The 10,883-nt window shown below is 38.3% G+C and overlaps 1 long non-coding RNA gene across 1 annotated transcript; it reads right to left on the bottom strand.

Annotated features, from left to right (window-relative positions):
* Positions 1 to 675: 675 nt before the first annotated feature.
* On the bottom strand, positions 676 to 10,516 carry LOC111758989 (uncharacterized). The gene is made up of 3 exons (XR_002793094.3): positions 10,145 to 10,516; positions 2,847 to 2,915; positions 676 to 2,443 (listed from the first exon to the last, which is right to left on the bottom strand). It is a non-coding gene; the product is annotated as an uncharacterized lncRNA (long non-coding RNA).
* Between the last annotated feature and the right edge of the window lie 367 nt (positions 10,517 to 10,883).

Genomic DNA, 10,883 nt, shown 5'->3' on the forward strand with positions numbered 1-10,883 from the left:
TCCCTCGTTGCCAGGGAGGCTCATCCCCGGGTGTCATGTCCCACGCTGGGGGGAAGGCATTGCATTTACATGCTGAGTTTGGCTTCGAGACTGGCCACATTTGAGTAACATGAAGGCTGACAGAAGGAAATTCCCAGGCACAAAGTTGCTCTAGGCCTTGTTATTATTTTGGGTTTATCAGCTCACAAGCATAGTCATTAGTATCAGGGGCTCACTGTTGAACCCTCACTCCCTCCCGGTCCCCACCACTGTACCTGGGAGACTGTCGCTGCTCCCCTAGGGACCACGACAGAGCACCACTGGCCAGGAACCCAGTACCCCCCCTACTGTGGTTTTTAATTGTTGCCACTATGAGTATATCCAAACATTACCATGCACCCTGGACATATGTTCTGTACAGCTCCCTGTCAGTCATATATCACCTGTCATTGGTATCCCATACCAGTATCCCTCCATTGCCATTGTTGAAACACTCTGTGATCCAGAACTCCCCGAAATTTGAAGCCCAATATAATGTCATGGTCCCTTACTAGGGAATGGCATATAGCGATGAGTTTAAAGGATAGATAAAGAACTTGGATAAAGTTAGATAAAGAACTTAGATAAAGAATGTTGACTTGAAAAAATTCCACATCCTATTTTTTTCTTTTCTTTTTTTTTTTCCCCCCCCCCCCCCCTAATTATTCAGCTTTTCTTCACAGGAGTCCTAGACCACAGCAATGTATATATATAATATACAGCACTCCCACACATCCACCAGAAAACCTTTTCCCGGAAGATATTTTTGATGGTATAAAATTCTATGTAGATAGTTTTGTATTTTTCCAGTAATGTAAAGCCACCACTCTTATTTCCTCATAGCTTGAATAACTTCTGACAAGAAGTCTGCTGCAAATAATCTTATATTTTTTCCTCTCCATGGAATGACTTTGTCTTCAGTGGCCTTCTAGATTTTTCTTTATCTTTGGTTTTCAGGAGCTTTACTATGATGCCTCTTTGTATGTATGTGTTTATTCTATGGAATTCTCTCAACTTCTTAGATTGGTGGTTTGAAGTCTTTTTTTGTTTAATTCTCAGCCATTATCTTTTCAGATATTCTGTTCCATATGCTCATGTTTCAAACTGAATATATTAGATCAATTGATATTATCCCTCAGATTTTTGGTTGTACGTACTTTTTCCCCCAAACTGTTTTTTCTCTTTCTACAGTAGTTTACATACTTGCTATTAATCCTTCCCCAATTTTTCTGTGTACTAATGAATCCTTTGAAAACATACCTCATTTCTGTTAGTTTTTTATTCCTAGCATTTCCATTTGGCATTTCTTTAAAGTTTCCATCTCTCTTCTGAAAGGCTTTATGATTTCTTTGTATACCTGTGCCTCTTAGAGGGTCTCTCTATCCATGCCCTTGGACCTCCCCTAGTGGTATTTGCTATTTCTTATTACCTGATGCTTGCACACGGTGGAAGCTTTTCTGTTGTCCTGCTCTATACTCCATCTTAAGCAGGTCGTGCATCCTTGGATCTCAGGGATGGGATTCTCAGAGATCCTGCCCTTCGCTAGCAGTAGGAGACCTCTAGTAGTCTGGGGGGTTTCCAAACCCTTCCATAAGGATAAAGAGCTTTTATTTTCCCTTCCCCAAGCTATAATGGGTCTTCACCTGGGCCCAAGCTGTGACAGGGTTTACTGACTTGTCCTCAGTGGTTTACAGCTTTTGTCCTTAGAGAAATGCATCCAGACAAGGCAATGTGCCTTTCCCAAAGCTGTTGGTCCCTGCCTCTAGGCTTCCAGCACTGAGGCTCTCTCTTATTTCTTGTCTTACCCCCAATCTTTCTCATGAGCACCCAGTGAAGGTCCATGGCTCCCAAGACTTCTATACTCTCATACTTAGTCATTCATAATTCATTAAAAGTTTAATTGAATTCTTATTTCCTTCTTTTCTGGTGCTTCCATCTTGTCTCATCCTTTCCCCTCTTCTTTCCTTAGGGCCAGCCGTCTTTACATAGAGTTCAGGCCAGTTAATTACTCTGCTTTCTCGGCTCTCTGATGAATTCAAGAAACATGATTTTTTAGATTGTTTTTAGAATGGAAATATCTTTTTTTTCTAGCTTTCTACATTCTCGGAAGAAGCTAGAAGTCCCCTGATTGCTTAAAGAGATTTTAAAAACTAAAATCCTTTATATTTTAGTGCTACCTCCTACCCCCAAACCAAAGTAAAACCAATTCCTAAGTCTGTGTGTGTGAGTGCGTTTTGGTCTGGTTTTGATTTAAATCCAGTTGGTTCTCTACTTTACCTTCTACTGATTTAGGAATTTTTCCTCTTGTCTGCTATTCATTTATTACTTTTCCATCTGCTCCCAGTTTCTAAAATATTGTTGGTGTTGTCTCTTCTTTTCTCTATCTTTATAGCTTATATTTCTTGAAAAATCTTTTTGCCTTCACCTTGAAAGGGAATCAGGAGAAAGCAAAATTAGATGTCATGCTTTACAGGATGGATCTTTCTAAATAGAAAGTTTTTGGGAGCATGAAGCAATAGCCACTTAGGATGTTTTCAAATTATTTCCTCACGATGGCAGTAGTGCTGCTGATATGCCAACAAGCCCCGCCTTCATGCCCTCTTCTCCCACCCATCAAGTCTGAAAAAAACACAACTAAGAGACAAAGGCGCCAGGATACTTGGTGACCCGTTTGAGGAAACCTACTCACAAGGCTGTACTTTTGCTTTTGGTTTCCATCTGAAATCAAATTGCAATCTAAACTGCCCACCTTGGTCAGGCATGGGTTCTTTATAAATATTTAATTTCCACTAGATCTCATCTTCACAGTTCTGCTCTTGCTCACTCACCGTTACTTCTCCAGTATTTTCCTAGGTATGAAGTTGTATGTTTTGGGGGAAAGTCTCAAGGATCCAGACCTAAACAGAAAAAGAACATTCTGGAAACTTCAGGCCTGGGGGAGGGCATCACTAAGTATTAATACACATGTCCTTGTCCTGGCTCATCTCCAAGGCTCCCAAATAGTTCCCCATTTTCTGGGTGAGGAACTGGGCCTTATGTGTTTGTCAGCAGCCATCTGGCTGGGAACATAAGAGGAATTCCCAGATAGCTCTCACCTCTGTATGCTATATAATGCCCCATGTGGTACAAAATATATGAAATCTAATCAGAAGTTACTCAGTTTTGTCTCATGGTTTCATTTAACATTTCATTTAATATTCGTTAAGATACATACTTTCCCATGTCATTAAATGGCCTTCCACTGCTTCTATGACTTTACTATAAGTCATATGTTTGTGCATGTGTTAGGATTTTTCTTTTAGAGATCAATCTTAAAACCCTTTCATCATTAGTAACTAAGATAGGGTTTTTGCACAGGATTCAGAAATAACAATGTGTTGATCAAGAAGAAAAGCACTGCTATAAAATCTGTTAAGACCACTGATAAACTTTTGGATTATGTCTTTCCACTCTTTTCAATACACAGAGTTATATATTTAAATTCACATGCAACTCTAAATTTATATTAAAATTGGATATATTTGTACATTATGGTTTGCACGGAAATTTTCATTCCTGATTTCTGGGCAATTTGACAATATTATAAGAAATTTGCAAGTCCTCATTTTTAATCATTAGAAAAACTTTATATTGTCCTATTTATTAAATATATCATGTCAATGAAAAAAATTTCAATTTATGAAGGCATGTAAAAAAAAGAACTAGGTATAAAGTACCTATGATGCCATTCTCAATTATATGAATATTGTGTCCTTTTTTGGCTAATATATTTGCTAGGCTAACATATAAATATTCTTAAACCCATATTGGATCAGGCACTACATATAACTCAAAACAAGTTGCCTATGTTTTCAACTTTCTCAAAATTTTCTCTTGAAATTTTCTTAAAATATTTATTTTTAAACGTAAGGAAATAAAGCTGAAGTAAATAAATAAAATTTCAAATTTACATTGCTCAAATTATGTGTTCCAGACATATTCTCACAAACTCTTTAGGTGAACACATTCACAATCTTCATATGCATCTATATTCTTTCACTGAGCTCTCTCTTTCTCCCTCTTTCTCTGTACACACACAAAGAGACTTACATATACACACATAAATTTAGATTTTGTGCATTAAGCTCAATTGCATACTCAGTATAATACTGCCCACGAGTATAAATGTGGTTTTTAAAGTTATATATACATATATGTTTTCCTTACTTATAATTTAACTCATTGGGTGTAGTTCTGCATAAAGTCTTATCTAAATTGCAAGCTCCCATATCAATATATATTAATATTTTCACTTTGAAATTTCTTTACATTTTATTCTAGAAAGAGGATTCTCTTCCAAGAGATTACAAAAGTAGCACTTGCTGTTGGCAACCTATTTATGTTTTGAGAAATGCTAAAGCCAAAAACAAATGGTACCTCAGTCAAAACTAGAAAAACAACTTTTAAAGTGTCTTTGTCATATATTCTTGTGTCTTCCCTATGCACATATATTTTTAACCTAAAATCTCAATTTCCTTGTACTTCAAGTATTCCAACATATTATCGTCACTTAGTATAGAGATCTTTGCAAACATCATTAAATATACCTTGCAATACTTAATATTGTTAACATTGCCTCTCATCCTTTGCATTTCTTAGAATTAATCATATCTGTTTACAAAATAACCTAATACATTAGCCTTGTATAAAGAAGTACAGTGTGGTCACAAGTATTACCCCCTCAAACAGACAAGGGTTTTTAAAATGTGGGTGTCTTCAATCCTCCTGATATATGTGCTTATTTAGAAATATAAATACACTAGGTCTCAAGTGACCAACAAATCAATTTTTTACCAACAATGTCTTCTAAACATATTGGTTCTGGATTGCTTCTCAAATTACAAATATATGATCAGCTTCCTGAAAAATCTTTTAGAATACATAAATATATCAAAAACAAATGGAGCAGAGCAGGTGTAGCTCAGTGGTTATGTGCCTGCTTTGCATGTATGAGGTCCTGGGTTCAATCTCTGGTACCTCCTAAAAAAAATTTGTTTTAATTAAAAACCCTGTCCCAAATCCCAAATTCCTCTTTCCTGAGGAAACCACTATTTGCAGCTTGAGAAATACATTCATTTAAATATTATAAAAGAAAAACACAATTGTTCAGGAGAGCTGGCGTCATTTAATTAAATATATTTAGTCTTCATCTCAGCAATGTAATTCTTATATTCCACAGCAAAATGCTAAATACATACAAAGACATAAGACACACATAATAAATATCTCCATTTCTTCAAATCCATCCTGATCACACTGTACATTGAATTTGGTGCCATGAATTCTTGACTGAATATTAGATAATAACACACTTTCTAAAAGCCTTAACTATTGATGGAAAAGATCAGAGTTTTTATTATTAAATCTCACAGCATTCCTTTATTATTCATCAAACCATAATAGCATATACATCTAGAAAGAAATCAGTAAATTAAGCAAATACAAAGCAGTAAAGAAACAATACTCTAAGGCACCGAAGCATAATAGATATTCCATTGATATTGATCTATTGCATGTAGCTTTTATTTTATATTATAAAATTGTGTGTGTATGTATGCACATGCATAGGCTATTACAGTTTGTTGGTATGAAATTAACTTACATGTGGAATATCCTTCAGTCTGAGTTGTTTTATTCTGATAGTTTTCTCGGGTCTTATACCACATAGGCATCTTGATATGTCATTAAATATGCTTCAGAAAACTTGGATTTTCTGTTGAGTAGAATTTGGAAATAGCATCTGTTTGCATAACAGTTAAGAGGATTCTAAACATTTCTGTATGGACATAGAGGAATGCATATTTTTTAGAGAAAGGTAGATCTTGTAACATGTTATTCCCTTAATTATATATTGGAATGATGGTTTCTTGATTTTCTTTGAATTTCAAATGTAAACCTTGGTTGCTGTCAACATTTCAAGACTTCATACAGGTATAAAGTTAATACCTGAAGTCACACAATTGGAAACATTCTATAAAGTTAGACACTGTTAGTTGTTTGACCAGAAGATTTCCAAATACTTCCTTTGTGTCTGTTCACTTTTTTTTATCCATATGTGTTTGTATGTTCACTTGAGGTATTCATGCATGTAATAGGTAGAGAAAGACAGACTTTACTTTTCCATTCCGTTTCCTCGTATTAGTCACTCTCTTAGTTTCCTAGGGCTGCCATAACAAAGTACAATAAACTTGATGACATAAAACAGTAGAAATTTATCGTCCCACAGTTGTGGAGGGCAGAAGTCTGAAATCAAAAAGTAAAAGATGGGCCATGATTCCCCACAAACTTGCAGGGAAAAAGCTGTCCCATGCCTCTCTTCTGGCTTCTGGAGATGGCTTGCTGGCAAGCTATAGCATTCTCTGCCTCAAGTCATCACATGGTATTCTCTAATCTGTCTTTTGATGTGTCCAATTTCCTCTTCTTATAAGGATACCAGTCATATTGGATTAGGACCCACCCTAATTCAGTCCAACCTCCTTAACTAATAACATCTTCAAAGACCTTATTTCCAAATTAGGTCACATACACAGGACCAGGAGTTAGGTCTTGAACATAGCTTTGTTTTGTTTTTATTTTTTAGGGGCGGGGAACGACACAATTCAACCCATAACAGCCACCTAGGATGGCTTGATTCCAAAACCATCTTCTTCAGCTGAAGTAGGCCACAGGGTACTTGGGACCATTGAGGGATGCTTTCTCAAAAGTCTCCAAACACTCCTGGGAGCCAATGATACCCATGTCCATAGACTATTGCTGCCCTGAACCAAGAAGAGTCTCAAGGACAGCTAGGCCCAGGCTTGGATAGCAAGAGAGCCAATTTCCCCAGGGACCATATTCAATTAATAGTAGTTGCTAAAAGCTTGCTAGTAGATGTTGTAGTTCTCCACTGGGTCAACAGAGCACAGGAGGTGATCAGACAATAGAGCAGTGCACCAGAAAAAAATTTTCCTTCCTTTTCTATAAGAGGTTAGCTACTACAACCACAACTGATACAGAAGAGGGATACATTGATTCCTAAGAAATTTAAGCATCTTTTGCTATGCTGGGATAAGTGTTCTTGGGACCCTATGTGGTCAACTCTCCAAATGAGGTTGTCTTCTTAGGTGTTTATGGAATCTTCATCAGTAAAAGGCCGAGAGGTAGGCACAGAGACTAATACTGGCTACTATAAGTGAACAGTCAGTCTTAAGCCCCCAGGGTCTGACCTTCCTTTGGGGAAAGTCAACTTCTAAAGTACCTTTCTGTTTCCTTAGGAGAGTTGAGATGACAGCAGGTCCCTCTAAGAGACTAGGCCTTCACACTGGGTCCTAGAAAAAAGCTGCAAAGTCACTACATCTGGTCCCTTAGGAGTAAAAGAATTCTTCCAGGTCATATTCTCCATTCTTGGTCCCCATGGGACTGAACATTTGTACTCCTACTGATGTTCTTGAGGTTATTGACTTGGCAGGGAGGCATATACTTGCTCCAGGCAATAGGGTACCAGATCTTTGGGTATGCCTGAGATCCACAGAAAATACACTGGCTTCTATTAGATAACACCTGGAACTGGGAATTTTTTTTCCCACCCACACTCTGATATAGCTGCCACAGGGGCGCTAAGCCTCAAAGTGCAAAGATACCTTGTGCCAAATATAGTGCCTTATTTTCCAAAGGGCTGGTACAGGAGACAAACGCCCTGAGGACTGGCATAGGCTCTGAGCAGTTCCCTCTAGCCCTGCCCTCACTGCAAAGAGAATGAAATCCCGCCCACAACTTCCTCCGCGTGGTCTCCTAGGAGGCTGCCTGCTCAATCCTGTCCCCTCCCTCACTCCTCAGCCTCTTCACCAGGATACAGCATTTGACCAGCGCCCCCTAGAGGGCTAAGGTTGAAGTAAAGGAGGCCCAGCGTGGGGTCAGGGCCGTCCTTAACTTCCTCACAAGCCAGATCTTTCTCAAAGGCTAGGCCTAATGGGAATTCATACGAACAGATGTGAGTTTTTTCAAACTACTTCCTCTTGATGGCAGTGTTGCTCTAAAAAGCGAATCAGCCCTAACCCCAGGGCCTCTCCTCCCGCCCCTCCAGTCTGAAAAAAACGCCAAGAGACAAAATGAGTCAGGAAACTGGGCAGACTTGCAACTTGCCTTGTTGGGGGGGAACTCTCCTAGTTCCGGGTTTCCACCTCAAATCAAACTGAGGCCTAAACCACCCACCCTCCTCAACTATATTCTCTTTTCAAGAATTCAATTTCCACACCTCCAAGGCTTCACATGTCTGCTGTTCTTTCCTTAGCCTTGATCCCCGGCACTGAGTTATCAAGTTGTCTGCCTCAAAGTCGGTTCTTGGGGATCCAGGACTGAGAAAGTGAAGAAGATGATGGAAATTAATTGCCTGCAGAAGAGCAAATCCAGGCACAAGGACACATGGTTCTTAACCTGGCTCACTTCCCAGGTTCCCTGGAAGTTCTCCATTTTCTGGTCTAGGTATTAGATTTTGCATGTTGAGTGGGAAACAGCCTAAGAAAAGGATCTAGATAATTCTCAGGACTGCTTCCTCCCATACTCAGTGCCACATTTATACTATATATATATAAATTCCAGTCATAGGAGACATAATTTTGTCTCATGATTTCATCATTTAATATCGGAACAAGCATTTTCCAACATCACTAACTGACCTTTAACACCTTCCTGACTTTATTTTGTATGTATGTGTAGCTGATTATGTCTTATGGTATTTTTCATTAATAACTAAAAACATGGAGCTTGCAAAGGATTCAGAAAATAATCATGATCAAGAGTAAAAGCGCTATCATACAACCTCTTATTATAAACACCCATGATCCTCTGCATATTGACTTCCACTCCTTCCAACACACACACACACACACACACACACACAGGCTCACACAGTTGAAGGTTATACACAATAGATTTACATTTAAATTGTATCATCGTGGTTTAGATCCTAAATTTTCACTTCTGATTCTTAGGCAATTTGAAACTATCATGAAAAAGTTGCAAAACCTGGGTTTTAGAAAATAAAACAATAAAAAGAAATTCTAGATTAGCCTATTCATTGAAAAATAGGTTCTCACATAATTTTTTTGATACACGCAAATATTTAATAATAAACAGGACATAAAATGCCTAAAATGCCACCATACAGGAGTCTTAATTTTGAGACTTGCCTTACCTAATCATTACTATTACTATGGGGATAGGCAGACAGACAGATAGATATATAGAGATGTTCTAAAATTAATATTAGAATGGGAACTACATATTTAGAACTCAGAATATTAGGGTTTCTTTTGTATCCTTCTCAAAATTTATCCCAAATTTTTATCTTGAAATTTTATCTTTAAAAGCTAAAAAGAAAGAAATATAATTCTATAAATGGAGCTTGAAATACCCTTATCTCAAATTCAGTTACACAGATGTATATCCTAGCACATTTCAAGGTAATGTACTCACACCCTTTCCTCTCAGGTATAATCTTTCACTAAAATCTTTTTATATAAATACAAACACAGATATAAACATATTGACTAAGTACATCAAGTTCAAATGCATTCTTATTACAGTGCTGACCATGAGTGTAAATATATAGCTTTAAAAAATGTTCATATGCATATACATGGGTAAGTGTGTGTTATGTGTTTGCTTGTCTTTTAACATAATTGAACACATACTGGAACACTACTTACATATTAATAAATATTTTGGGTGTTGGAAATTTTAAAATATTTTGAAGATCTTTTTTTCTCCAAGATATTACAAAAGTTATACCAGACGCTGGCAAAGCATTCAAATTTTGAGAAATTATCAACTAGAAAATAAATGGCACCTCAATCATATGAAGAAATAGCTACTTTAAAAATATCTTTGCCTTGCATTCTCATCTCTTCTCTTTGCACATTTAATGTGTATTTTTAAAGAGATAACGTCCGAATTCCCTTGTACCTTGTGCGTTAAAACAAATTGTCCTCACTTAGAGTTTGAATGCTTTTCAAACATCATTAAATAATCTTTGGAAAATTGACATGTTTTAAAATTTTGCCACCTGTTTTTGCATTTCTAGAAACAAGCACCCTTCTTTATAATGTACCTGCTACAACAGCCATGTATGAAGAAGTGAAGCCAGGCCACAGGTACTGTCACCTCCAGCAGACAAAGACTTAAAATGTGGGTTCCTCTTCAATCCTCTTCACTGTTTTTGGTCCCCATCTGTTTGTGCGCATCTGATCCCCTAGAAGAGTTCTAACCTTTCTTGGCTTAGCTGGATGATTCCATTTCTCTTCAGGCCCTCCTAGCTCGAGGCAACTGGTCCCCAAATATTTTGGGTGCACCTGAGACCTCTAGGAAGCACACAGGTTCTTGCTATATGCCACCTGCAATTGGCCTGTCCTTCCCTCTGACTCTGCTACCAAAAAGGGCCCAAGCCCAGGGCAAGGGGACACCACGTGCCAGCCCGCCTCCCGCTCTGAGAGACTAGGGAGAAGAGACAAAAGCCCACAGGGTCTGCACCTCATTAGTGGATTCTCCTAGTCCCGCCCACACTGGGAGCATACCAAGGCCCCACCCCATGACTTCCTGTTCCCCGACTTCGTGGCAGCTACTGGTTCAGTCCAGCACCCTCACTGGCCCGTTTCCACTCCTGGACCCCACCTTTGTCCAAAGCTCCCGGTAGGCTTCAGGAAGAGGTACTGAGCTCTGATTTGGGGCCCCTGTCTGCTCTGCCTCATTACTCAATGTGTCTTTACAAACTAAAAACCTCTCCGCGAAGCCTTGGAGGCTATTTTCCAACTAGTTCCTCACGATGGCAGTGTTGCCCCAAGGAATTGTAG

The sequence above is a fragment of the Dasypus novemcinctus genome, chromosome X (genome assembly GCF_030445035.2).
Source record: "Dasypus novemcinctus isolate mDasNov1 chromosome X, mDasNov1.1.hap2, whole genome shotgun sequence".
Lineage (NCBI taxonomy): Eukaryota > Metazoa > Chordata > Mammalia > Cingulata > Dasypodidae > Dasypus > Dasypus novemcinctus.